This window comes from Cherax quadricarinatus, chromosome 46 (genome assembly GCF_038502225.1).
Source record: "Cherax quadricarinatus isolate ZL_2023a chromosome 46, ASM3850222v1, whole genome shotgun sequence".
Classification (NCBI taxonomy): domain Eukaryota; kingdom Metazoa; phylum Arthropoda; class Malacostraca; order Decapoda; family Parastacidae; genus Cherax; species Cherax quadricarinatus.
In genome coordinates this window covers 26,931,638-26,945,608 of record NC_091337.1, presented here as the reverse complement: position 1 = coordinate 26,945,608, position 13,971 = coordinate 26,931,638, and the positions used below count along the sequence as shown (strand labels likewise).

Below are 13,971 nucleotides of genomic sequence, written 5' to 3'. Positions count from 1 at the left end.
TTTGACTGTGGAACTCTGTAAATGTTTATCAATGTGAGAGGTTTTTGTAGGTATTTGGATTTGAATTTGGCTATTATATATTCCCCATGTTCATCCCTTGTGCAAGTATTAGTGATACATTCTAGTTGGTTTGAGTAGTATATGGCTGTGCCACCCCCTTGTTGGTCTGGCCTACAGTTGTGTATGGCTGTGTAACCAGGAATGGCATAGACATCTGTACTATCAGGCTTTAGCCAGGTTTCAGTTAGTGTAATGATGGACATATTGGCATGTAAGGAATTTAGTAATGCTATGAGGTCATCATAATGCTTGCTTAAAGATCTGATATTGTAGTTAAAGATAGTTATGTTGTTGTTGGCACTGAGAAGTGCCTTTGATTGTTCTGCAGTGTAGTAATTACAGTAACTGTTTGATTCATTTAAGTCATTAAATAAGAGGTTGGTATCAGGATCAATGCTTGTAATCATAAGATTTGTAGTGAATCTATAGTTAGAATTAAGTATAAAACAAAGTAAATAGTCTTAAGCTAAAAAATAGCACCTGAATTATTTAACAAATGTAAAATAATGAGCTAAGGTAGTTTTTTTTTTTTTTTTTTTTTTTTTTTTTTTTAAGCTAAAATAAAGGAGACAATATAAAAGGGACTAATACAAATAAAGTGATAATCAAATAATGGAGCTTGGGAATATGATAGTAGGTAGTACTATAAAGGTAATTCTTTAAAGTTAGTATTATAGTATAAAATAATAATATAAAAGGGACTAATGTAAGTTGTGGTGAACAATAAAGTGGTAATCAAATAAATGAGCTTTGGAATATAATGGCAAAATTGTGAACTTATTCTACTTTAGCACCTGAGAATAGCACCTTGATTATTTTAACAATTGTGAATGTATAAACTAGGGTAGTTATATAAAGCTAAAATAAAGGAGAAAATATATAAGGGACTAAAATTAAGTAATGGTAAACAAAGTTAAATGGACAGGTGGTCACTATGAAATAATATTGGTTTAGGAGTAAGATCTGATTTGTAATATTAAATAAATTGAGCAGTTTATTGCACAATAAAAGTAAAAAAAATGAGGTAGTTGGTACTAGCTAGCAAAAGATAGTTTTGGTACTTGCAAAAAAGTAATTGGAATATACACTAATTGCATACACAATAAAAAGTGACTAAAAAAAACAAGTAGTGATAAACAAAATTAAATGGACAGGTAAGAATAATTAATATTATTAATTTGGAGTAAGATTTGACTTGTAATTTAAAATTATGAGCAATTAATAGCAGTAAGAAAGAAGTATAGAGTATTGGAGGTATTTCATTAGCTAGTGATGAAAAATAATAAAAATAATAATGTACAATATAATAGTAACGTACACTATATGCACCACACATATATATGTATTAAGGGCACTTATCTAATCTGTTACAGAAATGTCAGCTTTTCTAAGGAAGGTAGAGAAATCGTGTTCATTTGAGATAGTATATTGTTGTCCTGTTGATGTTTTCCTTACTAGTATTTTCCCATCTCGCGTGAAACACTGATGTATTTTGTTTTCCTGTTTAAGTTTTCTCAGCCTGAACAGAAGGTTTTGACGTTTTTTTGTTAGACACTCATTTATGTACACTCCATTTTTCATTGTAATTGCTGATTTAATTAAGTCCTTTCTTTTATCGTATGAATGAAGTCGGATCATTATACTGTGTTTACTTCCTGGTTTTCCTAGCAAACGTGTTTCTTTGATTTCATTGTTTTGCACGATGACTTGTACGTGGTTCTGTATTATCCTGATAGCAGTTTCTTTGCACTGTGCTTGTGTTATGTCACTAGGAATGTGTGGACTGTTTATTATTACTGCATCAGACAACTTATCTTGTTCAGTTTTGTCGTCTTGGAAATCAAGGTATTCATTTAGTCGAGTGTGCATGTTCTGATTCCAGTCCTTGATTGCTTCTTCAACCTTCATATTTATTGTTGTTATTTGCTCAGTGTGACTGGCTATAGCTGCTTTTAGAGTATTTTCTGTGTCAACACTTCCCGATGTAATCTTCTCTTCAAGGTTTTGGATCTTATTCTCGAGGTTGGTTATCTTGGATTCTCGTCGCTCGAGTGTTGCTTTGATATCTTTGATTTCATTTTCTAGAGCAATGATGTAGTCCTTGATATTGTCAGGAATAATCATACCTGAGTTATCATGGGTGAATCCTTTGAAGGGAGTGGAGTTGGAGGGGGAGTCAGCCATGTTTGTTGTTGTTGTTGTTGTTGTTCCTTGGGTGGCGGCGGTGAGGGGGGTTGATGATACACTGGCGTCCTGCTGGGTAGACAAGTTGAGTTCTAGGGTCCTTGCTGTTATTCTTTTATTACTGGTGTTGTTTCTTCTGCGATATCCTTTCATAGTATCACTGAAGTAGATACTGTGTAGCAATGGAGGAGAAGGCTTTTTTTCTCGGAGCTTGGGTTAAGTGATTGTCTGGCAGCGGAGGCAGTGTTTGGGTTAGCAGGGCTGTCTTCCTTAGATCTTCTAATTTTGTCAAGATTTGGGTTACATTCTTAGTATTCTTGGGTCATGTTGTGGTCTACGTGGGTTCATGTAGTTGAAGTTTCACTTTAGGCCATCACAAGTTTTGTTGAGCGATGTTTTTTTGAGAAAGAAGAGCTGGCAGGATACCGTTGCTGCCGCTGCCGCTGAAGTGCTGCTGCTGTACCACCGTCAGCTGCTGCTGCTGCTGCTGCTGCTGCTGTAGTACCGTCTGCTGCTGCTGTAGCACCGTCTGCTGCTGCTGTAGCACCGTCTGCTGCTGCTGTAGCACTGTCAGCTGCTGCTGTAGCACTGTCAGCTGCTGCTGCTGCTGTAGCACTGTCAGCTGCTGCTGCTGCTGCTATAGCACTGTCAGCTGCTGCTGCTGTAGCACTGTCAGCTGCTGCTGCTGCTGTAGTACTGTCTGCTGTTGCTGTAGCACTGTCTGCTGCTGCTGTAGCACTGTCTGCTGCTGCTGTAGCACTGTCTGCTGCTGCTGTAGCACTGTCAGCTGCTGCTGTAGCACTGTCTGCTGCTGCTGTAACACTGTCAGCTGCTGCTGTAGCACTGTCAGCTGCTGCTGCTGCTGCTGTAGCACCGTTGTTGGTGTGGCTTATTGAGAATACCAAGAAACAATTAACCCCAGAGGGTTAGCCACCCAGGATAACCCAAAAAAGTCAGTGTCATCGAAGTCTGTCTAACTTATTTCCATTGGGGTCCTTAATCTTGTCTCCCAGGATGCAACCCACACCAGTCGACTAACACCCAGGTGAACAGGGAAAAATGCCTGGAACTAGTAGTCATATTGGTGAATTTAAAGCCAGCAAAGGTTGGTTTGAGAGATTTAAGAATCGTAGTGGCATACACAGTGTGATAAGGCCTGTTCTGGAAGAAAATGCCAAACAGGACCTACAGTACTCAGGAGGAAAAGGCACTCCCAGGACACAGTGTCTCATCAGTCATTGCTGCATCTTCAATAAAGGTAAGTGTCATTTATTCTTCATTTAGTAGAGTAGTACATGCACAATATATATTGTGCATGTACTACTCTACTATTGTGCATGTATCCTTCTCTTTGTGTGTAGGAAAATGTATATTTCATGTGGTAAAAATTTTTTTTTCATACTTTTGGGTGTCTTGCACGGATTAATTTGATTTCCATTATTTCTTATGGGGAAAATTCATTCGCTTAACGATAATTTCGCATAACAATGAGCTCTCAGGAACGGATTAATATCGTTATGCGGGGGTCCACTGTATAAGACTTAAGTGCTTATTCCTCTTCATGCCACTTTCAGCAACACCAGTATGGCTACTGGGTGTCATGATTTTTTGGCAGATACAAGATATAGTAATTAAAATATCATAGCACAATTGACAAACACAGCTGCCTTGTAGCAGAGAAAGACTGGACACGTATGAATTACGAATGCTGGGATGGTGGGGGGTGGTGCCGGGGAGTGGTAGGGGATGGTGGGGTGGTGTTGGGGAGTGGTAGGGGAGGGCTTCCCGGCTGCTATACAACAAGGTGGCCGCTTGAGCAAAAGAGGATTTTTTTTATCCTTCCCACAAACTGAACAACGTTAAATTAATTATATGACGTGTTACATAAAATTATGCAGCAATTCTTCAATGGCGGTCTACTGTATTATTATATTAGCAATAGAGCTTCAGTTCCCTAAATTAATAATAATAATTATAATAATGATAGAGCTTCAGTTCCCTATATTAATAATAATTATTAATGTAACGATAAAGCTTCAGTTCCCTAAACTAATAATAATAATTATAATAATGATAGAGCTTCAGTTCCCTAAATTAATAATAATAATTATTATAATAATGTATAATATGTACGTAATAATAATTCAGATTGCTTCTGCTAGTTGGCACAGCTGGCAAGCAGTAAACATGTTTACATCCCAGTGGAGGGCAGTTCTCTTGTGCTTGCTTCCATTTTTTTTTTACAGTCATTTGGCCAAATTTCTTTTTTCTAACCATGGATCCTAGTGATCTACTGCAGTTAGCCTCAAAAATACTCCATTTTCTCTTAAAGTAAGAACATGGGAAGATACCATAGTCAAATTGTGACAGAAATGGCCGACGCTTTTGCCGCTGCTGCCTCTTCCACCATACTGTGGCCTATTTTATTCATTCTAGAGTATATGTCATGTTGTTTATTATAACATATTAGATGAATTGTGATAGATAAATAAGCCGCACAGTTGATAATAGCGTCATATTCAAGTATTTTTTCACGTCTTTCCAGAGTGCGGGAATGAATTAATGGCTTGTCAATTAATTTAAATGAGGAAAATTAATTTGATATACGAGTAAATTGAGTTACGAGCTAGCTCCTGGAATGGATTAAACTCGTAAGTCAAGGTTCCACTGTATCTATATTACCTGCACTTGCAAGTATTCTTAGGCCATCTATCTTATTTCTTAGACTCCTACTATTTGTATAGTAAACCTTAAGGGAGCTAGTCTCTTGCTGCCCTCTACTATCTCTCTTTGTTAGTTGAGCAGTTGCTTTACCTTTACAAGCAACTTTATTTTGAATATTGCCTTTTAACTCGTAAACGGTCCAAGCAGATCTACATTCACAAGTGTAGTGCTACAGAAGTAGATCTACGTTTTTTTTTACACATTTTCAAATACAGTGGACCCCTGCTTAACGATCACCTCCCAATGCGACCAATTATGTAAGTGTATTTATTTAAGTGCGTTTTTACGTGTATGTTTGGGGGGCTGAAATGGACTAATCTACTTCACAATATTCCTTATGGGAACAAATTTGGTCAGTACTCGCACCTGAACATACTTCTGGAATGAAAAAATATCGTTAACCAGGGGTCCACTGTATAACAAAAAAAGTAGATCAAATTTTTTTACACATTTTCAAATGTAAAAAAACAAAAAGATTTGCTTTTTTACATACTTTCAAATGTTGAAAAAACATATATATACGTTTGGACCGTTTACGGGTTAAACATATTCCTGGGGTATCCTGGTAATATATGATGTTTTCAATCCTACTACTGCAGCCAGATTGTTTCCCACAAACACCCATACCTATATAATCTATCAGTTTAAATTCCTAGACAAGTCATCAATGACCCCCTCAATTGAAATGGCTAATGCAACCACTCCAATGCCAGAGAGATGAACCCTATCCCTTGCATACATATCATGCTTGCCATAGAATTTGTCCCATATCATTAAATGGGATTGCAAGTTCCTTGCAGTACCTGTCTAGCCAGCAGTTTATACCAATTGCCCTAGACATCCATTCATTGCCTATTCCCCATCTAGGCAAGATGCTACATATGATTGGGATCCCTCCCTTAGACCTGACAACTTCTATGGCTGACCTGTATTTATCCAGCAGCTCCTGTCTCCTGCCCTTCCAGATGTCATTTCCACCAGCACCTAGATAATGGGCATGTTCCCATTACCTGACATAATATTATCCAGCCTGCTGACTGTGTCACCAACACCAGCTCATGGGAGGCACACCCTCTGTCTGACCTTCCTATCTCTGTTACAAAAAGCACGGTCCATATATCTTACCTGAGAATCTCCTACAATTAGAATATTCTTACCTTGATTAGCAGGGGAGTCAGTGGTAACTTTAACCTCACTAACCACTATAGTACACTTGTCCTGGAGAACAGAGAATCAATTTCCTACCTTTACGTCTTCTCTATTAACCTTCCTTATCTTCTTTCTTCCTGAACTGTGAACCACTTGCAACTCTTTAGCTCACTGCTGGTATCCTTTTTCCTCACCAGCTCCCACCATCTCACACTCACTCCCAAGCCCATCTAGGCAAAGCTTCAGCCTCCTATTTTCCTCCTGAAGAAGTAGAACTTCCTTCTTCAACACTTAAACCTGAGATTCCAAAACACTACAGCAGGCCATGGTGCTGAGTAACACCCCACGCTAATTCCCAGACAGCTTAGGACAGTGATGACACGTGACCTCTGACCGCAGCATACTGATTATCGAAGATTATTGCTTGGGAAGCTTTGAAAATTGGGTTAGTGGGATGGTTTGTGAAGGACCTGTCTAGTATGGGGCCAACAGGCCTGCTGCAGTGTTCCTGCTTTCTTATGTGCAAAAATTTATGGATGAGCATCACCCTGACACAGCTGTTGCAGGCTGTGCTAGCAACATCTACAATGACAGTGTTGTGTCCCATTTTAGGAAAATTTTCAGGAGATGCCAGAAACATGCCACAGGTGTGCAGTGACTCTCAAACTGGTCCTAGTGGCATTAAAAAACAAAGAGAAGCAACCCCAGAAAAGGATATGGTACCTGAAGTCTTTTTTGAAAGGGATTCTCCTTCCAAACAATACTACACCTCCATCCTCTCCCCTCCTCCCATCTCATCACTCATCAATAAGTCTTCAGTAAAGGTAAGTGTCATTTTAATAATGTTTTACTCTGCAGGTCTCATTGTTTTTTTGTGTAGGGAAATGTATATTTCTTGTAAAATAAATATTTTGTTTAATACTTTTGGGTGTCTGGAATGGATTAATTGGATTTCCATTATTTCTTATGGGGAAAATTAATTTGGATTACGTCAGATTCGGTATAAAACACTCTGGAATGGATTAATTATGTTATCTAGGGGTACACTGTAATATGATCTGAAATTACAGTGGTACCTTGGTATACGTCTGCTTTGGAATAAGTCCAACTTGGTATACGTCCTGTTTGGGGGTGAAAATTTTTGCTTGGTATACGACTTTTGTTTGGAATACAACTCGCATGCTAGAACTTGAACTCTGCTTGGAGGAATTTGTGGCCAGAAGCAGTGACTGAAAGGGACTTTGAGGGCTTTGAGGCTGTGTCTATAGTGACAGATATTGTCTCCTTGGGCAGGTCTATGGAAAAGGTCTAGGGAAAAGAGACAGAAAAGAGAAGACGACTCTCTTTCCAAACAATAACATTTCCTTCTCCTCCCTTCTCAGCACTATCCTAGTAGGTGCTCAACTCTTTACAGCAAAGTAAAGCGAGGTTAAATTTGCATTTCATCTAATTCTTTTGTATTTATGTATGTATTTGAATATTAAGCAATGTTTAAATTACATATCTTAGTATTAAGCAGTGTTTAACCCATTGACTGTCGCAACCCAAATCCTAAAGTATTTCCGTGTGTCGCAAAATATTCGAAAAACAATTTTTTTTTTCCTGCCAAAATGTTAAGATTAATTTGCTAATTGTTTTAAGCCCCCTCCCCCCCCAAAAAAAAAAAAAAAAAATTTGCTATCAGTACTTACCGAGATATAAAGGGGTAAAGTTGGCAGAAAATGAGCCACATGTGGCAACAGCGGCAAATGCCGCTCATCTGGTAAAATTATTTTTACTCCCATTTGAAGGTTTCTTGTATTTTCCAATATTTTATTTTTTCAAGTAACTTATGTGGCCTGTTAGACCGAAGTAAGGTGCAATGTACATATATACACTCATATGCAGCACAATAACCGCACAAACATTATCATCTTTATATTGTTTACAAAACTTGTTTATACAAACCAACAAAAAAAAAAGTTGTTTATTGCTACTGTTTATTTATTTATTTATTTATTTATTTCCAATTTGTGCACACATACAGAGGTACTGTTCTGTAATATATGTACAAATGACAGTCACTGGACACTTTCCTAGAAGTGCTGCAGCTTGTGGAACTCTCTGAACTTGGTATTATACATAGTCCTGATTTACACTCCTCATGCATAAAACGAGTATCTGCATTTTTGTTGGCAGGTTGTTGTGGCTGTGTAGGTTGTTGTGGTTGTGCAGGTTGTTGTGGTTGTGCAGGTTGTTGTGGTTGTGTAAGTTGTTGTGGTTGTGCAGGTTGTTGTGCTTGTGCAGGTTGTTGTGGTTGTGAAGGTGGTTGTGGTTGTGCAGGTTGTTGTGATTGTGTATGTTCTTGTGGTTGTTTAAGTTGTTGTTGTGGTTGTGCAGGTTATTGTGGTTGTGCAGGTTGTGGTTGTGCAGGCAGGTGGTTGCAGTTGTGCAGGTTGTTGTGGTTGTGCAGGTTGTTGTGATTGTGCAAAACGGTTATAGGTTTCTGTTTCCCACTCACATGGCAGGATGGTTGTTTTCTACCAACCTACTACCTACAAATTAAATTGCATTTGTTATAATAAGGTCTTTGTGGCATTTATGGATTTGGAAAAGGCGTATGACAGGGTGGATAGGGGGGCAATGTGGCAGATGTTGCAGGTGTATGGTGTAGGAGGTAGGTTACTGAAAGCAGTGAAGAGTTTTTACGAGGACAGTGAGGCTCAAGTTAGAGTATGTAGGAAAGAGGGAAATTATTTCCCAGTAAAAGTAGGCCTTAGACAAGGATGTGTGATGTCACTGTGGTTGTTTAATATATTTATAGATGGGGTTGTAAGAGAAGTAAATGCGAGGGTCTTGGCAAGAGGCGTGGAGTTAAAAGATAAAGAATCACACATAAAGTGGGAGTTGTCACAGTTGCTCTTTGCTGATGACACCGTGCTCTTGGGAGATTCTGAAGAGAAGTTGCAGAGATTGGTGGATGAATTTGGTAGGGTGTGCAAAAGAAGAAAATTAAAAGTGAATACAGGAAAGAGTAAGGTTATGAGGATAACAAAAAGATTAGGTGATGAAAGATTGGATATCAGATTGGAGGGAGAGAGTATGGAGGAGGTGAATGTATTCAGATATTTGGGAGTGGACGTGTCAGCGGATGGGACTATGAAAGATGAGGTGAATCATAGAATTGATGAGGGGAAAAGGGTGAGTGGTGCACTTAGGAGTCTGTGGAGACAAAGAACTATGTCCTTGGAGGTAAAGAGGGGAATGTATGAGAGTATAGTTTTACCAACGCTCTTATGTGGGTGTGAAGCATGGGTGATGAATGTTGCAGCGAGGAGAAGGCTGGAGGCAGTGGAGATGTCATAACCAATAACCAATAACCAATAACCATGCCTGAGGGCAATGTGTGGTGTGAATATAATGCAGAGAATTTGTACTTTGGAAGTTAGGAGGAGGTGCGGGATTACCAAAACTGTTGTCCAGAGGGCTGAGGAAGGGTTGTTGAGGTGGTTCGGACATGTAGAGAGAATGGAGCGAAACAGAGTGACTTCAAGAGTGTATCAGTCTGTAGTGGAAGGAAGGCGGGGTAGGGGTCGGCCTAGGAAAGGTTTACCTGGAGACTTATTTTCCATTGGGTTTACCTGGAGAGAGTTCCGGGGGTCAATGCCCCCGCGGCCCGGTCTGTGACCAGGCCTCCTTAGGTCAGTGTCCCAGGATGCGACCCACACCAGTCGACTAACACCCAAGTACCCATTTTACTGATGGGGAACATAGACAACAGGTGGAAAGAAACACGTCCAATGTTTCTACTCTGGCTGGGAATCGAACCCAGGCCCTCACCGTGTGAAGCGAGAGCGTTAACCACCAGGCCACCAGAGGAGGGGAGGAGGGGGTAAAGGAGGTTTTGTGTGCGAGGGGCTTGGACTTCCAGCAGGCATGCGTGAGCATGTTTGATAGGAGTGAATGGAGACAAATGGTTTTTAATACTTGATGTGCTGTTGGAGTGTGAGCAAAGTAACATTTATGAAGGGGTTCAGGGAAACCGGCAGGCCAGACTTGAGTCCTGGAGATGGGAAGTACAGTGCCTGCACTCTGAAGGAGGGGTGTTAATGTTGCAGTTTAAAAACTGTAGTGTAAAGCACCCTTCTGGCAAGACAGTGATGGAGTGAATGATGGTGAAAGTTTTTCTTTTTTGGACCACCCTGCCTTGGTGGGAATCGGCCAGTGTGATAATAATAATAATAATAATTGTTATAATAAGGTTAGGTAAGTTTTCTAATGTTCTTTTGGTACAAAATTATTAATTTTTACATTAACATAAATGAAAAAAATATAGCACTCCCTACTACCCTTATTAACTCTACATCTTGAACACTCATACAACACACTGCTCTCTGACCTTTGCATATTCCTTCTCTAGCACAATCAACCCTGCAGTGCTGTATGACCCTTTTAGGTTTAACACTTAGTTTGATTTTATTATTTTTATTATTCCCTTGAATATAATTTCAAATGTTTATGTTCAATGTCATATTAATTACACAATTATTAGTTAACAAAATAATTATTATTAACATGTGATTTATCTGTAAGATCTTTACAGATAAACTTAAATATATATCATGACTGAAAACTTCTTTACTTTTTTAAAACTTAAAAATGTAAGTGATGATTTTATTTAGTGAATTTTATTTAGTAAAACATATACAGTGGACCCCCACCTTATGATATTAATCCGTTCATGAGAGCTCATCGTACGACGAAATTATCGTATGGCGAATTAATTTTCCCCTTAAGAAATAATGGAAATCAAATTAATCCGTGCAAGACACCACAAAGTATGAAAAAAAAAATTTACCACATGAAATATTAATTTTAATACACACAAAGTTAAGAAGGAAGACATGCACAAATAATACTCTACTAAGAATACAATACATGACACTTACCTTTATTGAAGATCTGGTGATGATTGATGGGATGGGACGAGGGGAGTGTGGAAGTTGTTATTGTTTAGAAGGGGAATCCCCTTCCATTAGGACTTTTCCAAGGTTACTTCCCTTCTTCTTTTAATGCCACTAGGACCAGCTTGAGAGTCACTGGACCTCTGTCGCACAACATTCTGTCCGTAGAGGTCTGTACCTCTCGTTCCTTTCAGACTTTCCTAAAATGGGCTATAACATTATCATTGTAATAGTCACCAGCACAGCTTGCAGTAGCTGTGCCAGGGTGATTTTCATCTGCAAAGGTTTGCAGTTCAACCCACCATGCACACATTTCCTTAATCTTTGAAGTAGGCAACTTCCTCAATTTCTCTCTGTCCGGGGCCCAAAACTGTTCAACAGCCTCCCATCAAGCATTAGGGGAATTGCCAATAAACCCCTGGCTGCCTTCAAGAGAGAGCTGGACAGATACCTAAAGTCAGTGCCGGATCAGCCGGGCTGTGGCTCGTACGTTGGACTGCGTGTGGCCAGCAGTAACAGCCTAGTTGATCAGGCCCTGATCCATCGGGAGGCCTGGTCGTGGACCGGGCCGCGGGGGCGTTGATCCCCGGAATAACCTCCAGGTAACCTCCTCTGAAGCAGTTTCCTCAGGTCTGGCCTCTTGCTGTTGAAGATGATCTTGCAGCTCTTCAGTGGTTAGTTCTTCATTGTCCTCCTCCACCAACTCTTCCACATCCTCTCCACTAACCTCCCAATGGATTTCACAACTGGCATAGGCTTCTCAAGGTTAGCCCCAAACCCTTCAAAATCCCTTTCTTCTACACATTGTGGCCACAGTTTCTTCCAAGCAGAGATCAAGGTCCTCTTAGTCACTCCCTCCCAAGCCTTACCTATAAGGTTTGCACAGTTGAGGATGCTAAAGTGATCTTTCCAAAACTCTCGTAGTGTCAATCGAGTGTCTAAGGTCATTCAAAGCACTTTTGAAACTTAGCTTTTGTGTTGAGTTTTTTGAAGTTTGAAATGACCTGCTGGTCCATGGGTTGCAAGAGAGGAGTGGTATTAGGAGGCAAAAACTTGACCTTAATGAAGCTCATGTCCCTAGAAAGTCGCTCTGCCAAGTCTGAAGGATGACCAGGAGCATTATATAATACCAGGAGGCACTTAAGGTCGAATTTCTTATCCATTAGGTAATTTTTCACAGTGGGGGTAAATGCATGGTGTAACCAGTCATAGAAAAGGTCCCTAGTGACCCATGCCTTTTTGTTTGCCCTCCACAGCACACACAAATCAGCCTTGACGACATTGTTTTGCCTGAACGCTCTGGGAGTTTGAGTGATACACCAATAAAGGCTTTACTTTGCAATCACCACTAGCATTAGCACACATCAGAAGAGTAAGCCTGTCTTTCATAGGCTTATGTCCTGGGAGTGCCTTTTCACATATGTAGGTCCTGCTTGGCATTTTCTTCCAAAACAGGCCTGCTTCATCACAATTAAACACTTGTTCAGGTTTCAGTTCTTCACTGTCTATGTAATCCTTGAATTCCTTCACATATTTTTCAGCAGCTTTTTCGTCCAAGCTGGCAGCCTCACCATGCCTTATCACACTATGTATGCCACTACGATTCTTAAATCTCTCAAACCAACCTTTACTGGCCTTAAATTCACTCACATCACCACTAGTTGCAGGCATTTTTCTAATTATTTCGTCATGCAGCTTCCTAGCCTTTTCACATATGATTGCTTGAGAGATGCTATCTCCTGCTATCTGTTTTTCGTTTATCCACACCAGTAACAGTCTTTCAACATCTTCGAGTACTTGTGATCTCTGTTTCGAAAACAAAGTTGCACCTTTTGCAAGAACAGCTTCCTTGATTGCCGTTTTGTTGGCCACGACAGTAGCGATGGTTGATTGGGGTTTGGTATACAACCTGGCCAACTCCGAGACACACACTCCACTTTCGTACATAGCAATTATCTCTGTCTTCATTTCCATGGTAATTTTCACCCTTTTTCCCACAGAAGCTTTCTTAGGGCCCATGGTGACTTATTTTGCAGGTACAATCACTAAAAACACTGTGATAATTTGAAATGTACCGAATGTATGTGTGGATGCGACCGCACTGGCTGGCTTGTAAACACTGGCACGCACGGGGCAGCCTCAGGGTGAGACATGTCCCAGAGGAATCGTGTGAGGTGAGTTTTTTAGCGTGAGGCGAGGCAAAATTTTTGTGTTAAAATATATCGTATGGCGGATTTAACGTAACGAGATGCCATCGTAAGGCAGGGTCCACTGTACAGTGGAACCTCAAATTTTGAACGTATCGCTTATTGAACTCTTCGAAAATCGACCACTTTTTTTTAACCAACTTTGTCCCTATTGTAATAAAGCTCTCCAGTAGCTTTGTCAAGCTCCTGGAGAGCGAAACGTTTCCACAATAAAATGTCACATTAGTTGCACTTGTGTCCTTTTACTTTACATATTGTCGGTAATTCTACCAACTTTATTACAATAGGGACAAAGTTGGTTCGATAAAATGTCACATTAGTTGCACTTGTGTCCTTTTACTTTACATTTTGTCCCTATTATCAAACTCGCCCCTGTTTTCGAACCACCAGGTACTGGACCTGTCTGGCAACCCACTCTGTCCGTGTCCCCGTGCAGGTGCCATGAGCCAGTCTGGTTTTGTTCATGCTTGAGTGAACACTAACCTGCACTCTCATTCAAACATTTTATGATTATTTCATTGTGTTTAGTGCTTGTGGGACTGTGAAATAAGCTACCATGGGCCCAAAGAAACTTGCTAGTGGTACCCCTGTGGTAAAGAAAGTGAGAAACACCATAGATGTGCAAAAGGAAATAATACAGAAGTATGAGAGTTGTGTAAAACTTGTTGAGCTTGCCAGGATGTATGGAAAAATCAAGTTGACCA

At 39.9% G+C, this 13,971-nt stretch overlaps 1 protein-coding gene across 2 annotated transcripts in view; it reads left to right on the top strand.

Moving 5' to 3' along the window:
* The window catches only part of LOC128691714 (zinc finger protein 84-like), a 118,813-nt gene that overhangs the window by 101,972 nt on the left and 2,870 nt on the right, over positions 1–13,971 (top strand). The gene's annotated exons all lie outside the window — the stretch shown is intronic.